The sequence below is a fragment of the Sebastes fasciatus genome, chromosome 1 (assembly GCF_043250625.1).
Source record: "Sebastes fasciatus isolate fSebFas1 chromosome 1, fSebFas1.pri, whole genome shotgun sequence".
Lineage (NCBI taxonomy): Eukaryota > Metazoa > Chordata > Actinopteri > Perciformes > Sebastidae > Sebastes > Sebastes fasciatus.
Genome location: NC_133795.1, coordinates 41,526,782 through 41,539,096, shown reverse-complemented (window position 1 = coordinate 41,539,096; position 12,315 = coordinate 41,526,782). Strand labels below are relative to the sequence as shown.

The following is a 12,315-nucleotide window of genomic DNA, read 5'->3' as shown; positions in this document are numbered from 1 at the left end:
AAACAAACAGGCCAGACGGAATATTGCCACCGTGACAGTGGGGGACAGGGTGGGGGAATGGGTGTGGCCTCGGATTTGGAACGTGGCACGCCAAGTGAGGCTTACCGTGACCGCATTGACTGGGACACCTAGTGTCTTGGACTGCTCTCGAGATAGGGCTGTACTTACTCTGGTTTCTCTTCATAACGTACAAGTCTTTCGCCTTTTACTAAAGACTTCCGTGGAGAGGGACACCAATGAGTTAAACCTATTTTTAGCAGGCTTTGCCGTTTGGCTGAGCCTTGTGCATTTGTGAAAGACAAAAAAGCTGTCTTCAGCTAGATTTAGCTGCTTCACCATGAAGGGCTTGGGCGGGGATGCTAAGCAGCAGCCATGGTTTTGCCCAAATAAAAAGTACTGCACCACAACAAGTGACAACTGTGCATGGAGCTGGGGTCGGGCAGCAAACAGTTGGAGGTCATCGCTTCTCGGCCTTTTGGCTAAGATCAAGTGTAGTATCTGTTCTTATCAGTTTAATATCTGATATGTCCTCTATAAGGGGACAACATATTAAATGGATTTTTAGCATCAGGAGCTGAAAAAGGGGCTTGCTCCATTCACTCCACGCATCGACCCGGTATTGCAGTGCCGCTGGGAACGGTGCACCCTTCTCCTACCTTGTGGAAAACCAAATACCAACGCAAACCGAGCGGCAAGTCGCTCAATTTGACACTGCACTGAAAGACACGTGAGTCACAGTGGATGGTGGTCTTTGCTGCCTGGAGTCGTGGCTAAAAAAGGCTCTGTTGACTCCTCACTGAGGTTCCATATAGAACGTCATTGGGGGGTCTCAGTCAGAAATGGCTCTATAAGCTGTGACAACTGGGGGAAAAGTGCAGCGTCGAATCGGCAGCAAGACAAAGCCTCAAAAAGATGCAGCTAGACTTGCACTTTTGATTGGCAGAAAAAAACAAACAGGCCAGACGGAATATTGCCACCGTGACAGTGGGGGACAGGGTGGGGGAATGGGTGTGGCCTCGGATTTGGAACGTGGCACGCCAAGTGAGGCTTACCGTGACCGCATTGACTGGGACACCTAGTGTCTTGGACTGCTCTCGAGATAGGGCTGTACTTATTCTGGTTTCTCTTCATAACGTACAAGTCTTTCGCCTTTTACTAAAGACTTCCGTGGAGAGGGACACCAATGAGTTAAACCTATTTTTAGCAGGCTTTGCCGTTTGGCTGAGCCTTGTGCATTTGTGAAAGACAAAAAAGCTGTCTTCAGCTAGATTTAGCTGCTTCACCATGAAGGGCTTGGGCGGGGATGCTAAGCAGCAGCCATGGTTTTGCCCAAATAAAAAGTACTGCACCACAACAAGTGACAACTGTGCATGGAGCTGGGGTCGGGCAGCAAACAGTTGGAGGTCATCGCTTCTCGGCCTTTTGGCTAAGACTGCGATCGCTTCCTGTTGGTGGAAAGCTTTTGCCCTTTTTGTGGTATTGTTTTTTCATCATTTTGGAGGATATTTTCACTTTCTGTGTAATTTATTTCAACTCTGTTTTAGTTGCAATTATTCACACAGGATAACATTGGACCAGAGGTTTCCCCTTACCTGCCCCTGTTGGACCAACATCTCCACCGATCCAAACAGGAGAAGGTAAGTGCTCCTTTAGTTATTATTGTTGGTTTTAGTGGTTTTTTATCTGTTGTCCCTTTAGTCTTGTTTTTAGATATTTTTTAGTGTTTTTTCAGAAGTTTTTAACCTCAAACGTGTGGTGCCTCCACCATGTCGGCCAACCATGCCGGCATCAGGAGGCACCACAGCGTCCGCCTTTTATTTAAAGAAAAGGATGGAAGGCTCCTGGAGATGTCGAGACTCGACTTCTCCAGGAAGCTTATTCAAAAAGTTTTAAATTTTAGGCCTGACGAAATAAATTGTATTGTGACACTTCCGCTTAACAAAGGTTTTGATGTAAGCTTTTGTACTGCAAGTGCACTGAGGGAATTCTGGACACGTTTCGAAAATGTTAAACCCCAGTTTTCCGTTTTTGCTGTTGAGAAACTGACTGACAATGCCTCTAAAATGGTCATTGTCAAAATGTTCAATGAAACAGTGAATGCAGATGACATTTGTTTGTGGCTGGGTAGATATTGCACTGTTAAAGGCCAGGCTACCAAGGTGAGAGATGAGGATGGCATTTGGAATTGCGCTTGGAGGGTCCCCATTCAACAATGGCAGGACCCCCAGGGCTTCCAAGGCCTGAAACATCTGCCATCCATGGTAGTTCTGGGAAACAACAGGGGCTACATCCACTACCAGGGCCAGCCAAAGCTCTGCCGCAAGTGTGGTGAGCATGGGCACCTGGCAGAAGCGTGTCAGCAGATAATGTGCGGAAAGTGCAGAGAAATTGGTCATACTTTTGAGCAGTGTACCAATGGCAGAAAGTGCAACCTTTGTGGAGAAACAAATCACCTCTTCAGAGATTGCCCAAAGTCCTTTGCCAACAAACTAAAAGCAAATAAAAAGAATGAGAAGGAACAAAATGGTGGACAGGAACAACCATTTAGAGAGCTATTCGAAGAGGCTGGGCTGGGAAATTCAAATCTCCCTCCAAATCCTGTGATTGGAGAACAGGGATCAGGTGAGGAGGGAAAAGGGGAGGAGCCTGCAAGTGCCCCACCAATGGAGAGTAGTGGGAAAAAAGAGGCAATGCAGGTAGAGGGCGGAGCTAGTTCAGAACATGAGACAGACAAGTCACAAAGTGATAGCAATGATGCCCCCCTCCCCAATGCCCAGCAGTCCAAGAGGCCTTCATCAGAATTGACTCCTGACTCTCCCGCTGTGTCAGGGAAGAGGGGAAGAGCTGGGCACTCCTCAGACAGTTCCTCTGTGGAGGAGGCCAGAGTCTTCCCCCACAATTCCCCAAATGAGGTCTCTTTTTTAACAATAGCTCTGCAATCAACCCCTAAGGACTCAGAAGCCGATCTAAAGCTGCGTCCAAGGCCAACACCCAGAGTCCAACAGGGAAATGAAGCTCAAACCCTTTTGTCACTTTTTACCCATAAAGTGACTGAAGAGCTGCATTTACATGGAAAAGGCTAATTATTTTTATTTCCTGTGGGGGTCCAAGTGGGAACGTCTGAGGAGAAGCGTGATGAAGAAGTCGAAAGAGAAAGGAGGAAAAGGAGTGCCGGACCTTCATTTGTTTTTAGGGAGCAGATACACGGCCATTCACATCAAAGCTGCTACAACCCCATCCAGAAACCCAAAGACTGCAGCAATGACACAGTTCTGGATGGGGTCCTACCTCAGGAGATTAAAGATTTTACCCACTGATCTTAGAGTACCCGTGTCTTTTAGCCTACCCCCAGCCTATGATTTTATTCAGACATTTTTAAGACATTTTAACCTTGAGCACGAGGAGTTGCAGATTTTAACTAACCACCGCTCTCTGATTTCTGTTGTGCAGGAGAGGGAACCAGTGAGTCCAGTGCGCGGGCTCGCATTCGGCGAGCCCTAAACAGTTTGGCGCAACGTAAACCATTCTGCTCTCCCAAACAGACTCCGGGACCTGTCATGGATGGTGGCTCACGAGATCCTCCCAGTCAGGTCCGTGATGCACTCCCGGGGCATGTCGGCGCACTCAACTTGCCCCCGACCAGGTTGTGGCGCGCCTGAGTCGGTGAGGCATCTGCTCTGGGAGTGCAGCGCTGCCGTGGACCAGTGGGCAATGGCCGGCTCCTTAAAATTCCCGTACTTGCCAGCAAGGGAGGTCCTCACAGCACAGCTGGTGCTGTATGGGGTGAGCCCACAGAAGCAACTACCAGCATCTGACTTTGTCAAACAGTGGCTCACCCTAGCCGCAATCAAAGACGCCATGTGGACCTCCAGAAACTTGCTAGCAAGGAAGCACACGCAGATCCCCCCCCGTGGCTGTGATCCAAATGGCAGTGGCGACGGTCCGGGCGGTCGAAGCTGCACGCGGCATGCCAAGATCAGAGCCACAAAGAAGAATCGCCTCTGTGCCCATTCGGATGAAGGAGCCGGAGCCACACAATAAAAGGTCACGGCAGCAGCGGCCTGACTCTCCGGGTGAGGCAGGTGGGAAGGAGCAACAGGGTGGGGATCTCCTCTGAGCACCACCACAGGATCCCGAGAGAACCAATCTGTTTGGGGGAGCGAAATGAGTCACCCTTGGTAGGGACTCACTCCTCTCCTGCACAGCGATGGAAGAGAGCATTTTAACAACTGCTCTCCATTTTAAAGACCTTTAATATGGACACTTAACACACATGGACATACACAAGATGAAACCTTTAATGTACACTTTAACTGATGACAATTTTATCTGTAATGCCTCCTAATTGAATTGCTTTCATTGGCCAAGATGTTTTTACAGATTGCATTATTTATTGTCTGAATTGTTGTATTTTAAAAGTGTTACTTGTATGTATGTGACGTTTTTTATGAAATGTGTTTGAAATAAGGTGTCAATAAATATTTTCAAAAAAAAAAAAAAAAAAAATCTGTTCTTATCAGTTTAATATCTGATATGTCCTCTATAAGGGGACAACATATTAAACGGATTTTTAGCATCAGGAGCTGAAAAAGGGGCTTGCTCCATTCACTCCACGCATCGACCCGGTATTGCAGTGCCGCTGGGAACGGTGCACCCTTCTCCTACCTTGTGGAAAACCAAATACCAGCACAAACCGAGCGGCAAGTCGCTCAATTTGACACTGCACTGAAAGACACGTGAGTCACAGTGGATGGTGGTCTTTGCTGCCTGGAGTCGTGGCTAAAAAAGGCTCTGTTGACTCCTCACTGAGGTTCCATATAGAACGTCATTGGGGGGTCTCAGTCAGAAATGGCTCTATAAGCCGTGACAACTGGGGGAAAAGTGCAGCGTCGAATCGGCAGCAAGACAAAGCCTCAAAAAGATGCAGCTAGACTTGCACTTTTGATTGGCAGAAAAAAACAAACAGGCCAGACGGAATATTGCCACCGTGACAATGTGGGACAGGGTGGGGGAATGGGTGTGGCCTCGGTTTTGGAACGTGGCACGCCAAGTGAGGCTTACCGTGACCGCATTGACTGGGACACCTAGTGTCTTGGACTGCTCTCGAGATAGGGCTGTACTTACTCTGGTTTCTATTCATAACGTACAAGTCTTTCGCCTTTTACTAAAGACTTCCGTGGAGAGGAACACCAATGAGTTAAACCTATTTTTAGCAGGCTTTGCCGTTTGGCTGAGCCTTGTGCATTTGTGAAAGACAAAAAAGCTGTCTTCAGCTAGATTTAGCTGCTTCACCATGAAGGGCTTGGGCGGGGATGCTAAGCAGCAGCCATGGTTTTGCCCAAATAAAAAGTACTGCACCACAACAAGTGACAACTGTGCATGGAGCTGGGGTCGGGCAGCAAACAGTTGGAGGTCATCGCTTCTCGGCCTTTTGGCTAAGATCAAGTGTAGTATCTGTTCTTATCAGTTTAATATCTGATATGTCCTCTATAAGGGGACAACATATTAAACGGATTTTTAGCATCAGGAGCTGAAAAAGGGGCTTGCTCCATTCACTCCACGCGTCGACCCGGTATTGCAGTGCCGCTGGGAACGGTGCACCCTTCTCCTACCTTGTGGAAAACCAAATACCAACGCAAACCGAGCGGCAAGTCGCTCAATTTGACACTGCACTGAAAGACACGTGAGTCACAGTGGATGGTGGTCTTTGCTGCCTGGAGTCGTGGCTAAAAAAGGCTCTGTTGACTCCTCACTGAGGTTCCATATAGAACGTCATTGGGGGGTCTCATTCAGAAATGGCTCTATAAGCCGTGACAACTGGGGGAAAAGTGCAGCGTCGAATCGGCAGCAAGACAAAGCCTCAAAAAGATGTAGCTAGACTTGCACTTTTGATTGGCAGAAGAAAAAAAACAGGCCAGAGGGAATATTGCCACCGTGACAGTGGGGGACAGGGTGGGGGAATGGGTGTGGCCTCGGATTTGGAACGTGGCACGCCAAGTGAGGCTTACCGTGACCGCATTGACTGGGACACCTAGTGTCTTGGACTGCTCTCGAGATAGGGCTGTACTTACTCTGGTTTCTATTCATAACGTACAAGTCTTTCGCCTTTTACTAAAGACTTCCGTGGAGAGGAACACCAATGAGTTAAACCTATTTTTAGCAGGCTTTGCCGTTTGGCTGAGCCTTGTGCATTTGTGAAAGACAAAAAAGCTGTCTTCAGCTAGATTTAGCTGCTTCACCATGAAGGGCTTGGGCGGGGATGCTAAGCAGCAGCCATGGTTTTGCCCAAATAAAATTACTGCACCACAACAAGTGACAAATGTGCATGGAGCTGGGGTCGGGCAGCAAACAGTTGGAGGTCATCGCTTCTCGGCCTTTTGGCTAAGATCAAGTGTAGTATCTGTTCTTATCAGTTTAATATCTGATATGTCCTCTATAAGGGGACAACATATTAAACGGATTTTTAGCATCAGGAGCTGAAAAAGGGGCTTGCTCCATTCACTCCACGCATCGACCCGGTATTGCAGTGCCGCTGGGAACGGTGCACCCTTCTCCTACCTTGTGGAAAACCAAATACCAACGCAAACCGAGCGGCAAGTCGCTCAATTTGACACTGCACTGAAAGACACGTGAGTCACAGTGGATGGTGGTCTTTGCTGCCTGGAGTCGTGGCTAAAAAAGGCTCTGTTGACTCCTCACTGAGGTTCCATATAGAACGTCATTGGGGGGTCTCAGTCAGAAATGGCTCTATAAGCCGTGACAACTGGGGGAAAAGTGCAGCGTCGAATCGGCAGCAAGACAAAGCCTCAAGAAGAGGGCTGTACTTACTCTGGTTTCTCTTCATAACGTACAGGTCTAGTAAATTTGAATGTCCAGAAAACTGGCAGTGTTGCTGGTGTACGTTGTGAAGCTGTGTGTTGAGCAGTGCGAGTTGCATCCAACTCATATTTACCTGGCATTGGATATACAATGATCAAGTATGTTATGAAAATCATTTTTTTTTTAAGTTAAAAACAAATACAGATTAATAGGAGTCTATACAGTATTGGCAATAAACAGACTATTAACAAAATTGCACAAGTGGAAAATGATATTGCACAGTGAGAATTAAATGAAAATCCACCTGAAAATATCAGGTTATTGTCAGTTTGTCAGTTTTTGGTGTGTAAGTGTAAGTGCTCTACTGGGATCAGTGCTGGTTGTGGTCTACTGGGAACACAGATCTGTGATATACTGTATTTTGCGCCAGTAAAGGCTTTTGGGAATGACTATAAACAATGAAAAAAAATCTATTACCATGTAATCAATTTATATATATATATATATATATATATCATCTTTAATAAAATGTCTATTTAGTAAGCATATTATGAGTATATAAGATACATGTATAATAAACTGTAATTGTTTTGTGAGTAATTCATCTTATGTGTGCAAACCAATCCTAAGTTAATAATTGTATTGTAGTGGAGTGTAATATAATATAATAATTGCAGGAGGGTTAATATTAGTGTTCTGAGTCACTTCTGGAAAGCGGCATTGGTTGAACCAGTGAAGATCTGAAACACTTCATGAACCAGTGGGCGGTACGGCCGGGCAGCGAGGCTTCGGATGTCATCAATGACGTCATTGGTCTAAAACGATACAAGCCTCGATACACGCATCGCGGAAAACTTCCTGGATTACTCGACACGCGCTCCGAAGCCTCGGCACAGCACGTAACATCACTAACTGTCAGACAGAGTGCTGTGTCTGAGAATGACCACCCTGTCTCTGACTCATCCAACTCATACTTATCTGGCAGGGGAGATACAATGATCAAGTATGTTGTTCACCCAGGGCGAGGCTCAGCCATTGCACTCCGGTTGTGCTGACCCCTGTGAATTCCCCAAATGTGGGAATCTCAACTGCATAATTTCTGGTAGTGGGGGACTGCGTTCGCGCTCTCCCCTGATCATTATGTCCAAGTTAAATGAAAGGAGTCCTCGGCTGCGATGGACTTAAATGTGCTGCGCAGCATGCTAATATCCAGCTTCCTAGTCAGTGTGATTGCGGCAATGTTCATTCTGAGGCCTTTGGATACTTTTGCAGTATGTCCAGAAAAGTGGCAGTGTTGCTGTGCAGCAGTGACTGGTGTACGTTGTGAACCTGTGTGTTGAGCAATGCCAGTTGCATCCAACTCAAATTTACCTGGCAGGGGAGATACAATGATCAAGTACAGATACAGATACACATACAGAGAGCTTTATTTATCCCCGAAGGGCAATTCAGTTTCTGCAGTCCACCGAAACATATACACACATTCATACTGCACAATCATCATTGACAGAGGGAACACAGTAGGTGGCATATGGGTAGGTGCAGAACAATAAAAGTACAAGATTAAAAATTAAAAATCTTCGCAATAAAAACAATGAATACAAGAATAAAAACGAGACGAGATAAAAGAATAACGGAATAAATAAATAATTAGAATAGAATAAAGTGCCAAGAGTATTTGCACATCGCAAATTGTATTCCAAGAATGTACCTAATGCAAACACAGACAACCGTTATGTGGTTAGTGCAAAATAATTGTACATTCAAAGTAAATAAAACATTTTTTGTTGTCGTTCATTCATGATAGTTACTCTGCGTTCAGCAGTGTAATGGCGGAAGGAATGAATGACTTGGAGTAGCGGTTTGTCTTTCTGTGAGGCGGCAGATAGCGCCGTCCTGAAGGCAGTAGTGTGAACTCACTAGACAGGATTTGGTTGTGATTAATAATGTTTTTGGCCTTCTGGAGGACACGTTTCTCCCAGAGAGAGTTTAAGTTGCTCTGCTGGGCTCCGATGATTTTGGAGCAGACTTTCACAATGTTATTTAGGCAATTCCTGTCCTTCATAGACAAACCGTTAAACCAGCAAATAAATGAAAAGGTTAAAAGGCTCTCAACATATGACAAGTAGACAGTGCACAGGATAGATCTACTCACAACAAAGGAGTTGATTTTCCGCAGCAAATTAATTCTCTGTTGGCTTCGTTTAACAATGGACTCAGTGTTTACATCGAACTTGAGATGAGAGTCAAACACTGTGCCCAGGTACTTATAAGAGTCCACGATGTCAACATCCTCGCCATGAATTATACTCTGAGTGGGATTAATCTTGTTTTTCCTAAAGTCAATCACAAGTTCTTTAGTTTTTGAGACATTAAGATCAAGATAATTTTTGTCACACCACTTGACAAAGGCAGGAAGAGCACAGCCATGATCTGACTCTGCCCCCTGTAGGAGCGACAGGAGTGCAGTGTCGTCTGAAAATTTCACTAATAAGCTGCCCTCCTTAGAAGACCTGCAGCTATCTGTGTACAAAATAAAAAGCAATGGCGAAAGGACGCAGCCTCGCGGAGAACCTGTATTAGAGACCGAGGTATTAGACATAATACCTCGTATGTTATGACAATCATTTTTTATGACAATCATTTTTTTTTAAAGATAAAAACAAATACAGATTAATACCAACCACATTCTTGAAAAGAAGCATTATTTTGAAGAAAAAAAGATTTATGTAACAAATAACCAACTGAGTAGAGATTGTCAACTGTGACTGTATTGTAGTAACACGCTTCAAGTGTCAACCCAAACTAGCCAAATTTTTCAGAATGTGTGACAACATCAAAGGACGATGACATCACATCAAAGGACGATGACATCACTGTAATACATAAAACGATATGTATGAATATTCGAAATGGTATATGAAAAACTAAATTTATTAAATTCTTATGTTGTTCACCCAGGGCGAGGCTCAGCCATTGCACTCCGGTTGTGCTAACCCCTGTGAATTCCCCAAATGTGGGAATCTCAACTGCATAATTTCTGGTAGTGGGGGACTGCGTTCGCGCTCTCCCCTGATCATTATGTCCAAGTTAAATGAAAGGAGTCCTCGGCTGCGATGGACTTAAATGTGCTGCGCAGCATGCTAATATCCAGCTCCCTAGTCAGTGTGATTGCGGCAATGTTCATTCTGAGGCCTTTGGATACTTTTGCAGTATGTCCAGAAAAGTGGCAGTGTTGCTGTGCAGCAGTGACTGGTGTACGTTGTGAACCTGTGTGTTGAGCAATGCCAGTTGCATCCAACTCAAATTTACCTGGCAGGGGAGATACAATGATCAAGTATTTTATGACAATCATTTTTTTTTAAAGATAAAAACAAATACAGATTAATACCAACCACATTCTTGAAAAGAAGCATTATTTTGAAGAAAAAATGATTTATGTAACAAATAACCAACTGAGTAGAGATTGTCAACTGTGACTGTATTGTAGTAACACGCTTCAAGTGTCAACCCAAACTAGCCAAATTTTTCAGAATGTGTGACAACATCAAAGGACGATGACATCACATCAAAGGACGATGACATCACTGTAATACATAAAACGATATGTATGAATATTCGAAATGGTATATGAAAAACTAAATTTATTAAATTCTTATGTTGTTCACCCAGGGCGAGGCTCAGCCATTGCACTCCGGTTGTTCTGACCCCTGTGAATTCCCCAAATGTGGGAATCTCAACTGCATAATTTCTGGTAGTGGGGGACTGCGTTCGCGCTCTCCCCTGATCATTATGTCCAAGTTAAATGAAAGGAGTCCTCGGCTGCGATGGACTTAAATGTGCTGCGCAGCATGCTAATATCCAGCTTCCTAGTCAGTGTGATTGCGGCAATGTTCATTTTGAGGCCTTTGGATACTTTTGCAGTATGTCCAGAAAAGTGGCAGTGTTGCTGTGCAGCAGTGACTGGTGTACGTTGTGAACCTGTGTGTTGAGCAATGCCAGTTGCATCCAACTCAAATTTACTTGGCAGGGGAGATACAATGATCAAGTATTTTATGACAATCATTTTTTTTTAAAGATAAAAACAAATACAGATTAATACCAACCACATTCTTGAAAAGAAGCATTATTTTGAAGAAAAAAAGATTTATGTAACAAATAACCAACTGAGTAGAGATTGTCAACTGTGACTGTATTGTAGTAACACGCTTCAAGTGTCAACCCAAACTAGCCAAATTTTTCAGAATGTGTGACAACATCAAAGGACGATGACATCACATCAAAGGACGATGACATCACTGTAATACATAAAACGATATGTATGAATATTCGAAATGGTATATGAAAAACTAAATTTATTAAATTCTTATGTTGTTCACCCAGGGCGAGGCTCAGCCATTGCACTCCGGTTGTGCTGACCCCTGTGAATTCCCCAAATGTGGGAATCTCAACTGCATAATTTCTGGTAGTTCTGGCGTTCGCGCTCTCCCCTGATCATTATGTCCAAGTTAAATGAAAGGAGTCCTCGGCTGCGATGGACTTAAATGTGCTGCGCAGCATGCTAATATCCAGCTTCCTAGTCAGTGTGATTGCGGCAATGTTCATTCTGAGGCCTTTGGATACTTTTGCAGTATGTCCAGAAAAGTGGCAGTGTTGCTGTGCAGCAGTGACTGGTGTACGTTGTGAACCTGTGTGTTGAGCAATGCCAGTTGCATCCAACTCAAATTTACCTGGCAGGGGAGATACAATGATCAAGTACAGATACAGATACACATACAGAGAGCTTTATTTATCCCCGAAGGGCAATTCAGTTTCTGCAGTCCACCGAAACATATACACACATTCATACTGCACAATCATCATTGACAGAGGGAACACAGTAGGTGGCATATGGGTAGGTGCAGAACAATAAAAGTACAAGATTAAAAATTAAAAATCTTCGCAATAAAAACAATGAATACAAGAATAAAAACGAGACGAGATAAAAGAATAACGGAATAAATAAATAATTAGAATAGAATAAAGTGCCAAGAGTATTTGCACATCGCAAATTGTATTCCAAGAATGTACCTAATGCAAACACAGACAACCGTTATGTGGTTAGTGCAAAATAATTGTACATTCAAAGTAAATAAAACATTTTTTGTTGTCGTTCATTCATGATAGTTACTCTGCGTTCAGCAGTGTAATGGCGGAAGGAATGAATGACTTGGAGTAGCGGTTTGTCTTTCTGTGAGGCGGCAGATAGCGCCGTCCTGAAGGCAGTAGTGTGAACTCACTAGACAGGATTTGGTTGTGATTAATAATGTTTTTGGCCTTCTGTAGGACACGTTTCTCCCAGAGAGAGTTTAAGTTGCTCTGCTGGGCTCCGATGATTTTGGAGCAGACTTTCACAATGTTATTTAGGCAATTCCTGTCCTTCATAGACAAACCGTTAAACCAGCAAATAAATGAAAAGGTTAAAAGGCTCTCAACATATGACAAGTAGACAGTGCA

The 12,315-nt window shown here is 44.4% G+C and overlaps 1 long non-coding RNA gene, 9 other non-coding genes and 3 pseudogenes across 10 annotated transcripts; all 13 read left to right on the top strand.

Annotated features, from left to right (window-relative positions):
- Positions 1 to 164: 164 nt before the first annotated feature.
- Positions 165 to 281, top strand: LOC141779746 (U5 spliceosomal RNA). The gene has a single exon (XR_012596417.1). It is a non-coding gene; the product is annotated as a U5 spliceosomal RNA (small nuclear RNA).
- A 178-nt stretch (positions 282 to 459) lies between these two features.
- Positions 460 to 650, top strand: LOC141779007 (U2 spliceosomal RNA). Its single transcript, XR_012596173.1, has one exon. It is a non-coding gene; the product is annotated as a U2 spliceosomal RNA (small nuclear RNA).
- Positions 651 to 1,111: 461 nt separating this feature from the next.
- LOC141780191 (U5 spliceosomal RNA) lies at positions 1,112 to 1,228 on the top strand. Its single transcript, XR_012596580.1, has one exon. It is a non-coding gene; the product is annotated as a U5 spliceosomal RNA (small nuclear RNA).
- A 76-nt stretch (positions 1,229 to 1,304) lies between these two features.
- On the top strand, positions 1,305 to 2,509 carry LOC141775747 (uncharacterized). The gene is made up of 2 exons (XR_012595673.1): positions 1,305 to 1,476; positions 1,563 to 2,509. It is a non-coding gene; the product is annotated as an uncharacterized LOC141775747 (long non-coding RNA).
- A 1,967-nt stretch (positions 2,510 to 4,476) lies between these two features.
- LOC141779689 (U2 spliceosomal RNA) lies at positions 4,477 to 4,659 on the top strand. The gene has a single exon (XR_012596395.1). It is a non-coding gene; the product is annotated as a U2 spliceosomal RNA (small nuclear RNA).
- A 461-nt stretch (positions 4,660 to 5,120) lies between these two features.
- LOC141780183 (U5 spliceosomal RNA) lies at positions 5,121 to 5,237 on the top strand. The gene has a single exon (XR_012596578.1). It is a non-coding gene; the product is annotated as a U5 spliceosomal RNA (small nuclear RNA).
- Positions 5,238 to 5,415: 178 nt separating this feature from the next.
- Positions 5,416 to 5,606, top strand: LOC141779474 (U2 spliceosomal RNA). The gene has a single exon (XR_012596318.1). It is a non-coding gene; the product is annotated as a U2 spliceosomal RNA (small nuclear RNA).
- A 461-nt stretch (positions 5,607 to 6,067) lies between these two features.
- LOC141780176 (U5 spliceosomal RNA) lies at positions 6,068 to 6,184 on the top strand. Its single transcript, XR_012596577.1, has one exon. It is a non-coding gene; the product is annotated as a U5 spliceosomal RNA (small nuclear RNA).
- Positions 6,185 to 6,361: 177 nt separating this feature from the next.
- Positions 6,362 to 6,552, top strand: LOC141779173 (U2 spliceosomal RNA). Its single transcript, XR_012596217.1, has one exon. It is a non-coding gene; the product is annotated as a U2 spliceosomal RNA (small nuclear RNA).
- A 1,237-nt stretch (positions 6,553 to 7,789) lies between these two features.
- Positions 7,790 to 7,953, top strand: LOC141780199 (U1 spliceosomal RNA). Its single transcript, XR_012596582.1, has one exon. It is a non-coding gene; the product is annotated as a U1 spliceosomal RNA (small nuclear RNA).
- A 1,806-nt stretch (positions 7,954 to 9,759) lies between these two features.
- Positions 9,760 to 9,894, top strand: LOC141778784 (U1 spliceosomal RNA; annotated as a pseudogene).
- Positions 9,895 to 10,470: 576 nt separating this feature from the next.
- LOC141778823 (U1 spliceosomal RNA) lies at positions 10,471 to 10,605 on the top strand (annotated as a pseudogene).
- A 576-nt stretch (positions 10,606 to 11,181) lies between these two features.
- LOC141778986 (U1 spliceosomal RNA) lies at positions 11,182 to 11,307 on the top strand (annotated as a pseudogene).
- Positions 11,308 to 12,315: the final 1,008 nt, after the last annotated feature.